The sequence below is a fragment of the Pelodiscus sinensis genome, chromosome 2, assembly GCF_052426305.1.
Source record: "Pelodiscus sinensis isolate ZL-2025 chromosome 2, ASM5242630v1, whole genome shotgun sequence".
NCBI classification, from domain to species: Eukaryota; Metazoa; Chordata; order Testudines; family Trionychidae; genus Pelodiscus; species Pelodiscus sinensis.
Genome location: NC_143053.1, coordinates 100,341,180 through 100,355,187, shown reverse-complemented (window position 1 = coordinate 100,355,187; position 14,008 = coordinate 100,341,180). Strand labels below are relative to the sequence as shown.

The 14,008-nt window shown below is 39.9% G+C and overlaps 1 pseudogene; it reads right to left on the bottom strand.

The window, feature by feature from the left end:
* Positions 1-9,492: 9,492 nt before the first annotated feature.
* On the bottom strand, positions 9,493-13,355 carry LOC102453921 (syntaxin-6 pseudogene; annotated as a pseudogene).
* Between the last annotated feature and the right edge of the window lie 653 nt (positions 13,356-14,008).

Sequence of the window (14,008 nt, the reverse complement as noted above, 5' to 3'; positions counted from 1 at the left end):
ACCAGTCTGACAACATCAGTACTTGAGTGAAGTAAATAAAGTGTGTGTGTGTCTCTGGGTAAGACATGTCACCTGAGCTATGGTCTGAGATGTCTTAATACTGCACCCTAAAAAGTTAAGCTAGTTTGTTGTCAGTCATGTCCGTTAATCTACTCCTATCAAAATTACTCCACTTCTTCACTCCCTGCTTCTATGTTATTAGTCCTAAATTTTGTGCTACTGGAAACACAAGGAATCTATAATAGTGGATTCACTTTTAGGTGTGTTTCATGACTCTCTGACTGCAGACTATCACAACCCCGTAAGCCAATGGCATCAATCCTCCTAGTGTTTGCACTGCTGCCCATCATGGGTATTCTAGGGTCGTGCATCTGTGACAGGCACTCATTGACACGGGTTTTAGCCTCTGTGTGCGTGAACTTTTCTGAAACCAGGGTATCCCAAGGTGGAGTCATGCTCTTCATTTACAAATACTACTCAGCACAAACAAAAGTTACACCATTAGATTTTACATGGCAGTAATCAACAGTAACCCACTACAGTTACTGAACATTACAGGAGTGATGTTCTGACTGTAACCATATTGTGCAGCTGACTAAAAATAGCATTTTCCTGAAAAAATCCTCAGAGGGAGGAGTTGGACAACTCCATGGCAATGCCAGGCCTTTGTAAGGGCTTGCAGAATGGTATATTGTGATCACAGAATGTCTACCTTATCCTACAGTTGAGAACTGTTGTATTTGCTTTTCAGACATGTTAAAATGGGTCTTAAATCCTGCTGCCTAGAACAGAGTGCAAATTTTGCTGTGACGCGGTGGACTAAGAAGTATTAAAGTGCATGCTTATAGCATTATACAGAGAGAAGAAACAAAATTCTAGTTGTTTGTTTTCTGGATAGACGGTGCTAAGAAAGGATCGTATATAGCAAAAACACAGGTGAAAGAGTTCCTTCTCTTCACTTGCCATAGTTAGTGAAAAGAGGAGGTGGGGGGAAGAAGAATGGAAATGCTAATCTCCTCCTATTCCATGCCACATCTCCTTATGCAGTTGAGCTTGGGCTTGGCTTTGCACGAAGTGGGAGAAGTGCAATGGAATATTAAACATTCAGTCATGAGGTGGCACAGTGTGTAACATGCCTCATATAAACTGCTTTCCATCACTCCATGTAAGCTAGACTGCTGACTCGCAACATGCAAAAGGCTTGGCTTCTTCAGTCCCCTGCAAACCAGCCTGAGCTCACACTGCAAGAGAGGAGTGCTGTTCAGACTCCTAACAAGTTGAGGAGAACCATGTCTCTCCCTCCCTGAGACCAGTGGCAACACTGACACATTCCTTTAATAATAATAATAAATAAAATCTAGCTATTACCTAGCTGTGTTCAACAGGAAATCTCAAAGCACTTTACTAAGGAGGTCAGTATCTTTATCCCCACTTTATATCTAGGAAAACTCAAGCACAGGGAGCCGACATGATTTTATAAAGGTCAAATTGCAGTTCAATGGCGAAGAACAAGACACCCTGGTCCCCTGAATCCCAGCCAAGTGTGCTAATTACACTGCAAAAATATGCAATTGTGCAATTAATAGTGCTCCTTTCAGACCTTTGATATTGTGAATTTGGGGTTTTTAGTGTGTTTTCTGACAAGTTTCTCTCTATATTTTTTTACCCTAAAGGGAAATAAAAAGTAATCTATAGAACTATATATTCTTTCTTCACATGGAAGTAGATAGCAATGTAAGCTACCAGTAGACAGAGTATGTATTATAATGAAAGGCTGGAACTCACTGATATTTGGATTTGGCATGGGTGTTATAATTTCATTGTAGTAAAGGTCTGTTTGAGTTTATTCCTTTTGAAGTGGGACTCATGGAGAGATAATTCAGCTTTGCACAATCAGAGCCAGAGACTTTTTAAAGGGGAATAAAGTGCTTTGAGAGCTATTGATGAAAGCATTAGAATTATGTGTTAATTATTATGATTATTGTCTATTAAAGGAATGTGTTAGTCTTGATGTAATTCCTGCTACCTTCTCCTCTGATCCAAGGAGATAAATTAGCGTATTCCCACTATGCAAGGCTAGTGAGCAGGATGGAGGAGTCTGGGTACATAGTGGAGACCCTCTCCATGATATAAGTTTAGTCCTCAGAGGCTCCCTGTGAGTGAACACAGGAGAGATTTGGGCACAAAGTCCACAAGCCAGTGACTGTGCAGAGGGCCAATGCAGTGTGCACTACTGTAGACCTGCAGCCTGTATGGGAGAAAGCTATTTATAATGTGCCTTCTTAAGCACAGTAATTGAAAAGCTGACTGTGTTATTAGTGTCCTTCAGTTAATAGCTGGGCCTTAAAAAGCATAACAGGGAGGAAATAGCATTGAAGTGACACTAGCACAGTTCTTGCTTTTTGTTGCAAATTTTTTAAATCTTGCCCCATGACTAGAGTCTAAATTGCAACTTTCATTAATTACCAGTGAAGTACCAGCGAGCGGATGTATGGACAGAGATAAGGTTATTATGGAAGTGTCAGTAAGGACAGCAGTGGTCTCTCATTGACACTGATATAATGGCTTGATAATCACTGCTGACATTATTCTCGCTTAAGTCTCAACAGGTTATTAAAGCTCACTACAGGACATGAGATTCTGTAGCCATATTCATCTCCTATGGAAGTGACAGAAGCATTGCAGACTGAGATTAATTTTACTGTTTCTTATAAATGAACTGTCTATGCAAAACATTTGCACAATTCTTCAGAGCTTACAGTCCACATACTGTGCAGTGATAAAAGTTTGAATACTTCACTTGAGCTAGTCTATTTTTTTTCTAAAGATAACTAACTCCTGCAGTTTCTTTGATTGAGTTCTATAACAGCTATGTGGGGGGGATGTTCCTTTTCATTTGTGGTTTTGCTTCTTTCCAACATTGTGTGTCTGAATTTTTCTGGAGTCATTCTCTTAATAGTCCTGTTGTCTAAAAATGTAGATGTTACACCGAGGGGCTGAATTCTGCTTTCAGAACACCACTGTAACTGAAAACAGAAATTTGGCCACATTGCCTTGTGCAGAGAATTCCTCTCATTCTTTGGTGTTTATTTACATCTTCCTGGTGTTTGTCAATATTTTATCGTCATGTTTCCTGTCTCTATAGTCAAAGGATAAGGTGGAGACCCAAGAAGGAAAAAGATTGCTAAATCTGGGCTGATAACATTTGTGCCCCTGGTTTGGCTCCTGCCTCATTCTCATAAAACACAACTCAGACTTCATCACGGGCCAGACTTAGGGCATGTCTAGACTACATTTTTTCGAAAGGAGATGTGTAAATTCGGTGCATATCTTCTTCTGATCGCATTTTCGAAAGTGGGTCTTTCAAAAGTAAGTCTGGACGCATTGTTGGGGGGGAACCCTTTTTCAAAAAAAAACGCTCTTCCTAAAAAAAGGAAGTTTATGCGGTTTTTCGAAAAAGGGTTTTTTTCTGAAAAAAATGCATCCAGACTACTTTCACTTTCAAAAGACCTGCTTTTACAAATGTGATTGGAAGAAGATATGCAAATTAGTGCTGAATTTGCATATCTCTTTTAGGAAAAAACCCGTAGTCTAAACGTGCCCTTAGATGCAACTTCTGCCCAAATAACAGAAAAGATGTAAATGGCTGCCACTTACCATAGCCAGATATATTTCTTCACATAATCCAGTAGAAAAGTCCAGGGGAGGGATGGCGGTAATGCTGTTTTAGCAGTACCAAAGGTTGACCTGCCTCCATCACTTCCTGTAAATGTAACCAGACATGTTTATTTCTGTGTTCTTCTGCAACATCTTCAGAAAGTGATCTCTGGGACGCAAATGTCCTCGGCCCCACTCTTATCTTCCACTATCAATCATGAAAAAAGGAATGCGTCTGATGCTATTTTTTCTGCAGGTATAAAAGACAAATAAATTTTATCTCAAACATGTCTCATTTCCCGTGGCCTGTTTAAATTCCTGTCTTTAGCCATATTGTGTCATATTTTTGTGCACCTGGCATTTTTGTGCACCTGGCATTTTTGTGTCCATTACCCTTTTGAGATCAGAGTAAGCATTGATTACCCATTCAGTTTGACTGTCACCTTCTCCATGGCAAGATTACAGAATTCTGATTCCTCACTATACATAGCTCTTTCATTTACCTTGTGATTTCTACTGATTTAAAGCACAGAAATCTTATCTCCTTAGGCAATTGTTTTCATTATGGTCTTACTACCTCTCTGAGACAGGGGGAGAGTTGACTCCCTTGAATGCTTCTAAAACCCTCAGAATAATTATAATCTATATTACAGTAGTTGCCAGAAGCCCCAACCAAGACTGGAGTTCCACTAGGCTAGATGCTATAAAAATGTCAAAAAAAATTATTTGCCTAAAACAACTTACAATGTAAATAGACAAGCTAGACAAACTTTGGGAAGGTAAACCGAGGCACAAAGAAGTGAAGTGCCTAACAGCATGAAGAAGATGACCAGCTGAGTCAGGAATAGAACACAGGTCTCTTATGTGCTAATCCAGTGTTCTCAGACCATGCTGCCTCTTGGCTACTGTGCCTCTGATTTACAGATCAACATCACTAGCTCTCATGAAGTTTTCATCCTACAGAATACTGTTAGTTGATACTCTCCTCAGAGTTCTGCATCCTCACGTTGATGTCAGCCACAGAAAAGAATGAACCATTTTGTAAGACACTTCCCCCTTGTTCCAAAAGGCTGCGTGTATTGTCTCTATAATGTAACCAGTGTGTGCACTCAGGTACCAAAGTCCAGCCATATGAATTAACCCCAGGACAGATCGTGGTAGAAGTGGACCAAATACATATTGACACACAATATGTTAGTGGGAACTGCCATAGGGTTTTAATATCTAAATATGATAGATCCAAAACCAGCAGCACCTCAGGGTTATGGACACCCTGGGAATGGAGGCTGTCTGTAACTCTGAAATGTTCGTAACTCTGAACAGAATGCACTCCAGCTCCAGTGGTTCACAGTTCGAGCCAGTTTCAGAGGCAGCCAGGCAGCTTCCTTGCAGGCAGAGTGTTTTCCAGAGAGCTTGTTCCCCTTCTGACTGGAGGGAGAGGAGAAATAGTGTGTCTTCCTCCTAGCAGTGTTTGTGGGTGTGAAAACAGTGCCAATAAGTATGATGAAAATACTACCCATTGCTTATCGGACAGCAGCACAGACTCTAATGCTACTCCTGTTCCAGCTGCACTGGGTCAACAGTGGGGTCTCATAGGTATGTTTGCAAAACTTAGCGGCTGCGTCTAGACTGGCATGATTTTGCAGAAATACTTTTAACAGAAAAGTTTTTCCATTAAAAGTATTTCCGCAAAAGAGTGTCTAGATTGGCAAGTGCCTTTGCGCAAAAGATTTGCTTTTGCGCAAAAGCATCTGTGCCCAGTATAGATGTGGTTTTGCGCAAGAAAGCTCCGGCGGCCATTTCACCATCGGGGCTTTCTTACGCAAAAAATTCCTGTCTGTCTACACTGGCCCCCTTGTACAAGAACACTTGTGCAAGAGGGCTTTTTCCCGAGTGGGAGCATCAGAGTTCTTGCGCAAGAACACTGACAATCTTACATTAGATCGTCAGTGTTCTTGCGCAAATTCTCGCGGCCAGTTTAGACAGCTGGCAAGACTTTGCGCAAAAGCAGCTGCTTTTGCGCAAAATCTTGCCAGTCTAGATGCACCCAGCATGTTTAGCTCCTAGCTTTAAGCGGGTATCCCATGCATGGGGATGAGGGTGGGGAAAGGCAGCCTATATATGCCTACCTTTAAGACACAATATAGGCAAAGTACAATATTTGCTTTTTCCTTTCCCCTGCTGCTTTCTCATTGGTTACTTCCAGTTTCAAATGGTGCCCGGACAGTCCATAACTCTGGTGTTCGTATCTTTGAAATTCTACTTTAAGGTAAAGAGAAATAGAAAAGACACTAATGGAATACAGTTGCCATGACTACTGGTCACCAGCTAGTACTTCCAGACACAGCCTCAGACTTTTTCCTATGATTGCAGGAAAGAGCCTGTTAAATAAATGCTACTGCAAGACATGGTTTTATGATTCCCACAAGAATACATAGAGGTTAAGTTAGGGGAAAAAAACCAAATACAGAGTCCACCTCACTTTATTATTTAATAAAACATAATGAAGAAGTAGGAAAATTTATCTTTAACTGATGATTTAAAGATCTACCAATAGCTATAACTAACTCCATTCTGAAGCAAAATCTGTACACAGATTGTGCTATCTACTTTGTGTGGGAAGTTTTAATACTAATTCCATAAATCTTTCAGGTACTTTGCTGTGGGATATAATTTTACTATGCATACGGTTGTGTTCTTCCATCCCTTTATGTGTTTAACTTTCCCAGAAAATAATGGGTGTTACACGCATTCTAGTGATTAAAGCAGGGAACAAGGAAGCAGGAAATGTAGGTTCTGCTCCTTGATGTGACACTCACTTTGGCCTAGCACAAATCCTATGCACCACTTAACTTCCATTTAAGCCTTCAAAATGAGATTTAATGCCAGCTTAGAGTGCTGAAGTCAAGAAGTCCATTTGAAGGATGTCTTTGCCTGTGCATAATATTATGTATGGGAGGCACTGGGAAGCAGGGTTTGTTATGAAAAATGCATGGGATCTGTGTAACTGCGATAGTCCGCTGGCACACTTTCGACAGCTTTGGACCCATTCACAGTTTTTAGCATTATTTTGCACAAACAGTATCTGAAGTATCTCAGACAAAGCAGTGTTATTACTATGGTGATAGGTTAAGAGGGAGACCATAATACAGTCAAGATGTATTTAATACCTATTTTATTCTGCGTCTTAGATATTTTAAAAAAGAGCATGGATGAATAACTTCAGGCCAAACTTCAGGCCACAGACCACCCCTGCCAAATCTTTAGAAGAAACACCTTTCACTGAGACTTTTATGTAGATTTCCCTGTCAGGTTGGTAAGAGAAAACAATTCTGAAAGAGGCAACATCAACTTGGCTTTGCCCCTATATTTTGTAAAAACTTGTATAAAACCTGAGGCCGATAGAAATATTTCCATGTTGTTGGGTTTTTTAAAAAATATATAAAATGTGGGTTTTTTTACAAAGTAAATGATTGCATTTGAAATTTAAATATGGCACTAATGCAAATGAAAGCAAAATGGATGCTGCACAGAATAAAACCGATTTCAAGGATTTTCCCTGAAGTTTTCCCAAAGTCTCAGTACTGGCCAGCTTTGATCACCACAAGCCTGCAGATAACATAAAGCTTATAGGAGGCTCAATGAAAGGTGTCTGAAGCAGATGTCTGTCAACAAACTTGCTGAGTTGGGCAAGACTTGTCCAGCCAATATAAATGACTCCGACCAAACTTTTTGTGAATTAGTTCATGCAGCTTCTAAGAAATGGATCCCTGGGGGCTATTGTTAACACTATACCCCTGAATGGTTATCAGAGGCAATTAATATCGACCAAGAATTCCGATCTTCTGAACAAACAGGAGGCCATTAATAAGAGCAGAGATCGAATTCCAATACTGGATCAACCAGGTGCAACTGATGGACAGAGTCACAAAGATAGGCTTGACTCATTCTAGCCAGAAAACATGGTGGACCATCAAAAGTTTCCAGTCTCAGCAAAAAGAAGGTTCCCATCACCACAAATGTTATTCTTCCCCCACTAGGTGGCTAATGGCTGTATTTAGAACTTGGCTAAGACTCTCATCCATGTGGTCAAAATGAGGTTAAATAGAGGTAGCAAGAGATCCTTAGTGTGGATTCAAACTTGATGGCTCTTTCTACAAAGATTTAGGCCAACCCATAAAGCTTATGAAAACAGGAAAGTCTCCAGGCATCCATTATATCTATATGAATTTCTTAACTTCATCTAGGTCCAAAAACTTGTTCAGTTAGTCAACCAATTTTTCCAATTGGCAGCTTCATCCCAAAAATCTTGGAGAGATGATAGAAATTCCAGCACCAGAAAAAACACTTGAAGATTTCAACAGCTCCTGACCCTTCTTTCTCTTTTGCGTCAAATATAAGTTTATGGGAAGATTGATTCTGATATGCATTAATGAGGTTGTTGACCTATAACTGCCCTTTGTTCAGGTTATATTCAGGTAATGACAGTGTGCCCAAGATCAAGTCATTTGCCTAACACAAGATACTGAGGATGTATTTGAAAAGGGTAAATTAGTGCCATTCAGGGGGATCTGTCAGCTGCTGTGTAGGGCTACCTGCCACAGTGTTGTATACTTTTCTTGGGAAGCCCATGTTGTGATTCATCATGGAAGGGATAATGAATGGGAGATTCATGAATTTATCTAATTCTTTTTTGAACCCTGTTATAGTCTTGGCCTTTGCAACATCAATGAGAACGCTGAACAATCTAAATACAGAGCTGTGCTGCATATGAAAGATGAAGACTGGACTGATTCTGTTCAATATCTTCATCAACTATTTAGATTATTGCATAGAGGGTACGCTTACAAAGTTTTCACATGATACAAAACAGGGAGGGGCTACAAGTGCTTTGGAGGATAGATTCATAATTCAAAATGATTTGGAGAAACTAGAAAAATGGTCTGAGGTAAAGAGGATGAAGTTCAATAAAGGACAAATGCAAAATACTTCACTTAGCGAAGAACAATAAAGTCACTGGTAAGTGACTTTCTAGGAAGAAAACAGGTCTAGGAGTCATAGTGGACCACAAGCTTAATATGAGTCAATAGTCTGACATGGCTGCAAAAAAAGCAAACATCATTCTAAGATGTAGGAACAGGAGTGCTGTGAGCAACACATGAGAAGTAATTCTTCCACTCTACTTAGCACTGATTAGACCTCAACTGGAGTATTGTGGCACCACATTTCAGTAAAGATGTGGAGAAATTAGAGACAGTCCAGAGAAAAGCAACAAAATTATTAAAGACCTAGAAAACATGACCTATGAAGGAAGACTGAAAGAACTGGATTTGTTTAGTTTGGAAAAAAAGCCTGAGAGGGGTCATGATAGCAGCTTTCAAGTACCTAAAAGGATGTTACAAGGAGGAGGAAGAAAAATTATTCTCCTTATCCTCTGTTAATAGGACAAGAAATAATGGACTTAAAATGTAGGCAGGGAGTTTTTGGTTGGATATTAAGAAAAACTTCCTATCTTTTAGAGTGGTTAAACACTGGAATAAATTGCCTCAGGCTGTGAAATCTCCATCACTGGAGATATTTAAGAGCAGATTATATCGACATCTATCAGGGATGATCTAGATGGTGATTGCTCCTGCTGTGAGTGCAGGGCTTGGACTTGATGACTCTTGGGGTCTCTGTCAGTTCTATGATTGTTTTATCTAAGAAGAATGTAAAAAGTAAACAAGAAGAATAAACGTTCTGTGGATTTCTATAATCTTTTTCCTTTTAATAAGCTAACATTTTTATTAAAGAATTTTTATTTGCAACTTATGACTTTCAGTAGACCATTCCCCTTTATCTAGGGAACAGAAGCTCCAGACCCACAGCACAAAGCTGAAGACATATCGACACCACTATGATGATCAATACCACCTAAAAGCATACCTTTCAAGATCCCTGGATCCTATCACAACTAACGGTATAGCTCATATAGTTCAAGAAATGCCCCAAGAACAACGAGGTGGGTAAAATGCGTATGAATTAACTCACAGAGAAAAATCATAAAAGACAAAAACACCCTATTGCCCCTGGACAAACTCTTTTTTTTTCCCACAAAGCAATAATTCCACTCACTCAGTCCTCATTCTGAAAGAAAACCTGCACAATGCCTTCAATAGACAAGCCTGGGAGCTTAAATTCATAACTCTACTAGGGTATGTCTACACTACCACCCTTGTTCAAACTAGGGTGGTAATGTAGGCAATCGGAGTTGCAAATGAAGCCTGGGATTTGAATTTCCCGGGCTTCATTTGCATCTCGCCGGGCGCCGCCATTTTTAAATGTCCGGTGCCGCGCGGCTACGCGCGGCACGGACTAGGTAGTTCGGACTAGGCTTCCTAATCCGAACTACCGTTACTCCTCGTTACTACCGTTACTACCGTTTCAAGAGGAGTAATGGTAGTTCGGACTAGGAAGCCTAGTCCGAACTACCTAGTCTGTTCCGCGTGTAGCCGCGTGGCATGGAGTCTGCACTAGCAGACATTTAAAAATGGCGGCGCCTGGCGAGATGCAAATGAAGCCCGGGAAATTCAAATCCCGGGCTTCATTTGCAACTCCGGTTGCCTACATTACCACCCTAGTTCGAACTAGGGTGGTAGTGTAGCCATACCCCTAGATATTTAAAATGATGGCCTTAATAAAGACATTGGACTTATGGCTTATTGCAATAATGTGTATCCCACTAGCCCCACTTTTCTGTTCTATTACTATAGATGAATTAGTGTGCATTTCACCTTTAATGGTCTTTTACAATATGTGGTCATTACTTATCCTAAACAATCTGTTTTACCTTGTATTTGTCTGTGATACTCCCAAATATGAAGAGGAGTGATTTGTAAGCTCAAATATCTTCTATTGATTGAAGAGATAAGTGTTTAAATAAAAAAATATTATGTCATCCACCTTGTGTCCCTAATATGTAGGGACCACAGCTGTTACAACACTACAAACAAACAAATAAACCAAATATCTGTTAGGATGTGGTGGGAAAACAGGTACCTGTGTTGCCTGACTTCAAATGTAAAAACAGATATCCAAGAATTATTTGTTGGAACACCCAGAGGATTAAAAAAAGAAAGAAATTCTGCATTAAGTTAAATTAAGTCTCTCTCCTACGGTGTCTCATCTAAATTATTCTTGATTGTGTAAGGCAAGGTCCCTCCCTTCCCCCCCAAAAAAGAGTCCATTACATGGAGCATGTTTCAATAGATACTGTCTGAGATTGTTCTACACAACCATTACCAAAATTTCAAGCTAAGGAATCTGACCTGAAATTTATAAAAGCCTTTTTTGTATTATTATCAGAGAATTACAGCTTTTTCATACAAATAATCTGAAATATGTATGCTTCTCTTTCATAAGCAAACTACATCTTTCATGAAAAAAAGAAGTAGTTTGAATAGTGATAGAAATGTAGCCGTGTTAGTCTGGTGTAGGTGAAACAAAATACAGGACTATGTAGCACTTTAAAGACTAACAAGATGGTTTATTAGATGATGAGCTTTCGTGGGCCAGACCCACTTCCTCAAATCAAATAGTGGAAGAAAATAGTCACAACCATATGTCACAAACAAGTAGTTTGGACAGAGTTAAGCTATTTGATAGAGGACTGCCAAAAAACCAAACAAACCATGAGACTTAAAAATGCCCATTTCAAGCCATTTGATGGGCAAGGTTCAGTTTTGTGATTTATTATTTGGTTCCTAAAGAGTGAACACAGTTTTGTTAATTAATTATTATAGTTTAGTATTTATTAGCAGTAGTCAGAGAAACTATGTGTTTAACCATTTAATCGGCACAGTGCGGTGGGCCCCGCCAGGCAGGAGCAGTCGTCCCACCCCCAAATCCCCACAGGCAGGGGGCTGCTCCAACCAGGACAGGTTCCAGTTAACAAGTTACCCCAGTAAGCATGCCAATAAGGCAATTCATACCAGACAACCTGGTAACCAGTTACCCCCTTTATATCTCTAGTTCCAGAGCTATTGCATTTCAATGATGGGGAAACTCCTGTGGGATGGGAAAGTCATGTTGTGCTCTTACTGTCTCGTGAATCATCACCAGTAAGTAATCAGATACAGCCCATTGAATTTACTCTATTGATGTTCTATAAATCAGAACAGAATCCAACTCCATTTTCCAAAGCTGTGTTGTCTTTGCAGTAGATGCTTGCTTTTCTCATCAAAGGAAGCAAATGTCACACATACAGAAGACGAAATCTTGACCACACTAAAGTCAGTGGGAATTCTGCCATTGACTTTATTCTGACTAGGATTTGAGTCAGAGTACACCTGATCAGAATGAAGGTGCCAGCAGAATATGGCAACTTACATGCCTACAATTAATTACTAAAAAAGGACTATGAAATTCTGACTACTGATGATCTTGATGGAAAAAAAACCCACATTCCAATAGGACTTTCCCACTTCCGCAATTGATATGACTTATGACCCATCTTTTCCCTTTCTCTTCAGTGAAGATTTTGAGCTTGCAGAGAGACAGGTGGTTATAGCTCAGCAACATTTTATGTCCTGTTTTAAGTTTGGAGTTATACTTCCTTGAGGATTTTTCTCTACAGAAGGAAGCTCTGATTTATAGCTCATTACCCAAGTTTAGAACTCAATGTTATTGTATTATATTGAAAAAGCAGACATGAAATGTTTGACCTTAGCTGTTTTTACATGTCCTTTGTTATATGGCTCACTAAAGATCTACAACAAAAAGTCTTTTTTTCCCTGAGTCTCAACTTTTTTCTATTTCTGAGGCCCTAGAATGCAATAAATATTCCTCCTGTGCCACAACAACATTTTTGTTAAAAGCCAGGGTTGGCACTAAGCAATAGCAAGAAGGGTAATTGCCTGAGGTCCCATGCCACAGGAGACCTCCACAAAGATAAGTTGCTCAAGCTTCAGATTCATCACCAGGTGGTAGGGCTCTGGGCCCTGAATTTTAGCATTGCATGGTGGAGCGTCAGCTTTCTGCACTGGGCCTCAGTGAGTCTAATGCCAGCCCTGCTTGATGGATCTCACCACATCTCCTCAGAGGGCACCAGGCCCATGGCTGAGAATTACTTGTCTAAGTGACATACACGCTCTGAGAATGGAGGAAAACAGTAAGTTTCATTTCCCCATTTTTTATTGGGGTGGTATCAGGAAAATGAGTCCAAGGGAGATTAGTCTGTCACAGCACAAAGCAGGTTATGTTCCACCAATAAGATAACGAAGAGAATGATGATTACACCCCACTGTCGTCGATCACTGGTCATGTGGGACACTTTTGCAAGCTTTTTCATCACATTATCAAGCCATGACTGAGTGTTGTCTAACTCCTGGGACAAGTCATCCAACATCACTGTTTGTTCCTCCAGCTCCCCAAGAAATGCGCTGAGACATGTTCCTCAGCAGGGCAATGCTGCCAGATACCAGCTCCAATTGCTAATCCTGCTGTTCCACAATCAACTATTGCTGAGCCTGCTGTTTCTCAATGAAGTGTGAATTGGCTAACTGCAGCTTTTGATCCAAACAGCCATATTTATCTGAGCCAGAGTTCCAACTCTGACCTCCCCTTTCTCCCAGAAGTGCCTGCTTATTTTTTCTTTCAGCCAATCCCTGCACAGATGAGATAGACATCTAATCCTTCATTTCCTTAACCACTTGCCGTTTGCTTGTGACTGGTAACAAATCAGATAATAGGCATCTCAAAATCTTTGCAACATGTAGTTAGGTTTAACTATCTGATCTGCTAGCAGCTCTTTCAATTATGCTGGAGTCTATTAAAATGCTTCATGTAGCAGAAAACATGACATTTCAAGCATGCCCAGGTAAATGAATATGTGTTTTTAAATGAGGGCAACGTTTGATTTACACCAATTATTAAAGCTATAAACAGAAGAACTTTCATTAACAAATATATGTTTTCTCTAGAAAATAGGTGAAGTTAAACACTCAGGATATGTCGTGCACTTCAATGTAGCATTTTCCTAAAGCAGAATAACATTTTATTTGATGCCAAACATTTCAAATATAAAATGTATGCTAAAAGTAAAAGAGAACAGGCAAGCCTTATGAAAACATGACGTGATAGCTTTGTACTGAGCCATGCTGAAATTTTTTTTGTAAATGATTAAATAAATAAGACACAAATTTAACTAGCATTAGTCACCTATTTGTTCATAAAACCAAACACAGGTGGAATAAAATGGAGGGGGAGGGAGGGTTTTAAGGCTCATGTTGGCTGAAGTACATGCTAACTAACTGGAGCATTTAAAATGCCAACACTCTTCTAATATTTCTGTTTCACAGATATCCTGGCTTTC